Source organism: Piliocolobus tephrosceles, chromosome X, assembly GCF_002776525.5.
Source record: "Piliocolobus tephrosceles isolate RC106 chromosome X, ASM277652v3, whole genome shotgun sequence".
Taxonomy (NCBI): Eukaryota; Metazoa; Chordata; class Mammalia; order Primates; family Cercopithecidae; genus Piliocolobus; species Piliocolobus tephrosceles.
Window position 1 is genome coordinate 59,816,279 of NC_045455.1, and position 6,057 is coordinate 59,822,335.

A 6,057-nucleotide genomic window follows, 5' to 3' on the forward strand; every position below is an offset into this window, starting at 1 on the left:
AAATGTTTAAAGGCATACAGACACAGTAAGCAAATGGATTGTACAAATGACAAACAGTATACAGAATTCGAGGTGCTCTGCATCGTGACTAACATTTGGCGTTTTTCATCATTTTTTACATTGTATGCATTCTAGTGCTTAGATTCATGTTACAATTGGCATTGTTGATGCCTAATGAAGTCAATGCCTGTAGATATATTAATTGTCTATTTTAATAATATTTCTTTTTATCCAGATTACTATAACAATTAAATTTAATTTTTAAATTTTATTTATTTATTTAAATTTCAACTTTTTATAGATACAGAGGGTACATCTGCAGACTTGTTGCTTGGGAATATTGCATGATGCTGAGCTTTGGGGTATGTATCCTGTCACCTAGGTAGTGAACATAGTACCTGATAGATAGCTTTTTAACCCACACCCTCCCTCCTTTCACCCTGTAAATAGTCCAGAGGGTCTATTGTTCCCATTTTTGTGCCCATGTATAGTCAGTGTTTAACTCTCTCTTATGAGTGAGAACATCTTGTGTTTGGTTTTCTATTCCTTTGTTAATTTGCTTAGGGTAATAGCCTTCAATTCCATCCAAGTTGCTGCAAAGAATGTGATTTCATTCTTTTTTATGGCTGCATAGTGTTTCGTAATATTTCATGTGAAATGTTTATCTTCCTTCTATTGGGATGTGTAATTGTTTCTAATCAGTTTATTGGCATTCTTTATATGTTCTTGTAACCACCCAGTGGATTTATCTTGTCCACTCCCGGAAAAGCCAATGCACTGAGAACTGCAGGTTTTTGAAATAGAGAAAATGTTTAATAAATGTAGAGGCTGCTAAATGGGAGAATAGAGATTATTACTCAAATCAGCATCCCTGAAATTTCAGGGACTAGTATGGTTTAAGGATAATTTGACATGCAGTGAGCTAAGGAATGTGAAATGCTGACTGGTTGTATGAGGGATGAAATCACAGGGGCGTCAAAACTGTATTCTTGCTGTTTCCTGTTCCTGGGTGGGATTGCAGAAGTAGTTGAGCCAGTTTTCTGGTCTGGGTGATGTCAGCCGGCCCATCAGAATGCAGTGTCTGGAAAATATCTTGAACACCAGTCTTGGGTTTTACAATAGTAATGCTAACTGTAAGAACAAGTGGGGAGGTTGGAAAACTTGTGACATCTGGCTACATGACTCCTAACCCATAATTTCTAATCTTGTGGCTAATTTGCTAGCTTTACAAAGTGTTCTGGTCCCCAGGCAAGGAGGGGTGTTGTTTAGTTTAGAGAAGGGGCTGTTGTCTTTGTTTCAAAGGTAAACTATAAACTAAATTCTTCCTTTGTTTAGCTCAGCCTCTACCTAGGAATGAACAAGGGCAGCTTGGAAGTTAAAGACAAGATGGAGTCAGTTAGGTCAGATCTCTTTCACTCTCATAATTTTTCTGTCATGCTTTCCCACTGTCATAATTTTTGCAAAGGTAGCTTCATTCTGAATTTATCAAATATGTGTGTTGTGAATGTCTTCTTTCTGTCTTTGAGTTGCCAATGAATTGATTTTTAACTATTTTATTTATCCTATTTTTTTGATTTAGAGTATATGCATTCTATTTAAATTACTTTAATGATTACCCATAAAAATTAATATACACAAAATTCTATAGTAAATAATTTTCTCTACACTGTTTTCAAAGGATATATGTTGTGTATCAGTTCACTCACCTCATGAGAGATATGCTATTTTTCTTAGTATTTTATTTATATCTTTGGTGTTTTAGCCCTACAAATTAGACATTAGTATATCATTACTTTATATATTCAATGTTACCTAAAATTCACTCACATATTGAATATTTTCTTGTTTCAATTCTTCTATGTTAAATTTGCTTTTTTCTAAACTATCTTTTAGAACATTTAATCTCAAATTTACCGTATATAAGAATAAACTGGAGGACTTAATAAAATACAGATTGTTGGGCACCAGCCTACAGTTCTGATTCAGTAGATCTGGAGTGAAGTCTGTTAATTTGCATGTCTAACGAGTTCCCAGGAGATGCAGATCCTGTTGATTTGGAGACTATATTTTGAGAACCACTGCTTTAGAAATTCTTTCAGTGAGAATCTGTTGATGTTAAATGTTCTAAGATGTTGTTACTTGCTTTTTTCTTTTACTTATAATTGTCTTCTGTGTCTAGCACAGTTTCCAAGACAATGTAGGCACTGAAATTTAAATATTAATTAAATGCTGAAACTGAAGTATGATGTAAAATTGATTTTTAAGTATAAAGGCCTCACAAAATAAGTGATTGGGGTTTTAAAATTCCTTGTGAGTTTATAACACTAAACTTAAGCCACAAAATATATGTTCAATATCTTGAAAACAGTTCTTTATGAATTTGCCTTAAAGAGAGAATGCATTCTAAGGAAACATATAGACACTTTCTCATTCTGCATAGAATTACTTAAATATTTCATTTTTTTCTTATGTTTATCTTAAAATCTCTTCTTGGTAATATTTTGCATCAATTATATTATAGAATTCAGAATGGTTAAAAGGTGGGAACAGATGCATGTTGAATTTCTGGAGGCAGTGATAAATGGTGGAAACAGAACATCATCAACATTAGAGTAGAATATGTAAATAATGTAGATATTCTTATGGATTGTTTTCATTAAAAACTAATTTAATTTTATATTAAGAAATACAGAGTTTATTTTATAAGTAGGATTTGCAGAACAATTTCTAAAAATGTTTTATATACATTATAAAAAATTATGCTTGCAGGGTTTTTTTTTTTTTTTTTTTTTTTTGGTGTGTAAATATTCCCTGAACTTTAAACTTTTAAAAATCCAAGTATACTAGGACCAAGGATAGAAATAAATTTGAAAAGAGAAATAATGATACAATGAGATTTTCTTTTTAAAGGCACATATTAGAGTTACAGGTCAGGACTTCATGGATTTTAAGAATCTTCTGGAGGGGCACACGGGCTTATATCTCTAATTCCAGCACTTTGGGAGGCTGAAACAGGAGGATCACTGAGGCCAGGAGTTCAAAATCAGTCTGGGCAAGACCCAGTATTTACAAAGAATTAAAAAATTAGTCCAGCACAGTGGTGTGCACCTGTAGTCCAAGCTAGTAGGGAGGCTGAGGAAGGAGGATCGCCCGAGCCTAGGAGGTCAAGGTCACAAGTGAGCCAATATCATGCTACTTCACTCCAGCCTGGGAGACAGAGCGAGACCCTGTCTCTCCTTCTAAAAAAAAAAAAAAAAAAAAGAATCTTCTATTAGGTTGTTAATAAGCTACCTGACTCAGAAACTATTGAGGAGAGGATAATTTTAACAAAGACAATCTCTTATCCTATCATAGTTTAGATATGTTCTTGTAGTTATAGGCCAATTATTTATGTAGACTTTCTTAATTGCTATCACATGATAATTACTTTACTATCTACTGAAATTTCTACACATTACATTGTTGTTATTCTTAATCAAATAAATTTTAAGCTCAGTGCATTTGAATATAGTCATAATTAATTATGAAAATTGCTATACATCACATACAATTTACTAACTTGTTACGAAATTTTGTATAGCTGTAGAGTAACTATTTTGTACTTTAGAAGAAAGAATTTCAAAATAACATACCAAGCAATTTTTTTTTTCATTTGTCATGGAAAACTATTTAGCAGTTAATTAACATTATGTAATGAATGGTAAAGATAAAGTCATTCCGAATATTGTTGGAGTATTTAAACAGAATTTATAAGAACACAGATAATTATAGTAGGATGAAGAAATTAATATAATGTGAGATTCAATAATTCAATGGCAAAAAGAAATGGTAGAAAAAAGTATGTGGCTTGTGTTTCTAACTGAACAGAATTAAAGATTTAAGCCTGTTAGAAAGTCAGATATAACCAGGATCATAATAAGTATAAAATGGATCATTTAATGAATTTTACTCAATAGTTAATTCTTATTTTATCAGCATTTGTTTTGTACTGATATATTAACAAGAATTATTAGAAGAATTTATGGAGTTCTTAAATTTACAAAGGCTTTAGCTCTTTTGTTATTTTCACTTACAGTATTTTATTTCAGTTGGGAAGTACATCTTATTATGGAATCATTAACTGTTGCAATTTTTTCTTGTTTCTTTTTTTGAATGTTTTAAAACTACTCTCACCAAAATATATGCTAACCCTAAAGCAATCAATAAAATTTTGAATGTAACTATTGAAAAACTTGAGATTATAGTTGTGGATTTTTATATTTTAAAATATTATTTTATTTCATTAATGTTTCTATGTGTCTCTAAGAGAGGCAGTGGTGATCAGCCTACACAATAGTTGTTTTTGCCTTGCATTATACCCTTAGAATAGTCATTCCGATAAAGCCTTTAATAATATATTGTCTTCTTCCTTCACCTCCTTGTCTTCCTTTTCTTTCTCTCTCCTTCCTTCTCTTTCTTCTTGTCCTTCTGTTTGATTAATACTTAAGTTTGGATTTTTCTATTGACCTGACATATAGAGGCCATGTATGCAATCACCTCATATATAAAATAGTCTTCATCCAATATTACATAGGTAAGAGGAGTATAGGAGAATCCATAGCAAATTAAAAAGTGAAGAATCTCTTTGTTGGTATATATTAAAAATCACCTTCTATAATTTAGTTTGTCAGATAAAATTTGGTAGTACCGAAACAAAAAACATATTTATGAAAGAAACCTTCTGTGGTTAAAATATACTGTGATAATTTACTTTTTAAAATTGTTCTCTTTTTGAGTTGGTACATAATTGTACATATTTATAGGGCAGAGTGTGATGTTTCAATACATGTATATGATCTGTAATGTTCAAATTAGGGTAATTTGCATATCTATTACCTCAAACATTTATCATTTCTTTATAGTAAGAATATTCAAAACTTTCTCTTCTAGCTATTTTGAAATATCCAATATATCATTATTAACTGTAGTCACCCTACTGTACAATGAAACACTAGAACTTATTCCTCCCAAGTGTGACTTTGTATTTAGTAACAAACCTTTCCACATTTGTCCTCTCCCTCATTTCCTCACCAGCACATGGTAACCACTGTACTATTCTGTTTCTAGATCAACCTTCTTAGATTCCATGTATGAATGAGATCATGCAGTATTTATCTTTCTGTCTTTGGCTTGTTCCACTTAACATAAAGTCATCCAGGCTCATCCATGTTGCCACAAATAACAGGATTCCGTCTTTTATTAAAATGCTGAATGATATTTCAATGTGCACTTATACCACATTATCTTTATGCATCCATCTGTTGATGGACATTCAGGTTGACTATCCTGGCTATTGTGAATAATACTGCAGTGAACATGGTAGAGAAGATATTTGCTTGAAATATTGATTTCATATGCCTTGATTATATACCCAGTAACAGGATTGCTGAATCTTATGGTTGTTCTATGTTTAAGTGTTTTAGAAACTTCCATGATATTTTCCATAATGGTTGTACTAATTTACATCCCTCCCAACAATGTATGGTTTTCCCTTTCTTCACATTCTCACCAGCATTGCATTTGTTATTTCTTGTCAGTTTGAAAATAGCCATTCTAACTGGGGTGAGACAGTAGTTCATCGTGGTTTTGATTTGCATTTTCCTGGTGATTAGAGATACAGAACATTTTCTCATATATCTGTTGGCTGGTTGTATGTCTTTTTTTTTTTTTTTTTTTGAGATATGTCTATTCAGATATTTTACCCATTTCTAAGACAAATGATGATGATGATGATGATGATGATGATAATTTATTACTTGGTTGCTTGAGATTCTTATATATTCTGGGTATTAACATCTTGTCAGGTGCATAGTTTGTCAATATTTTCTCCCATTCTGTAGTTTGTCTCTTTGCTATGCTGATTGCTTCCTTTGCTATGCGGAAGCTTTTTAGTCTGATGTAATCCCATTTGTTTGCTTTTGTTGCTTATGCTTTTGATGTTTTATCCAAAAAATCCTTGCTCAGACCAATGTCATGAACAGATTTTCCTACATTTTCTTATAGTGGTTTTATAGTTTC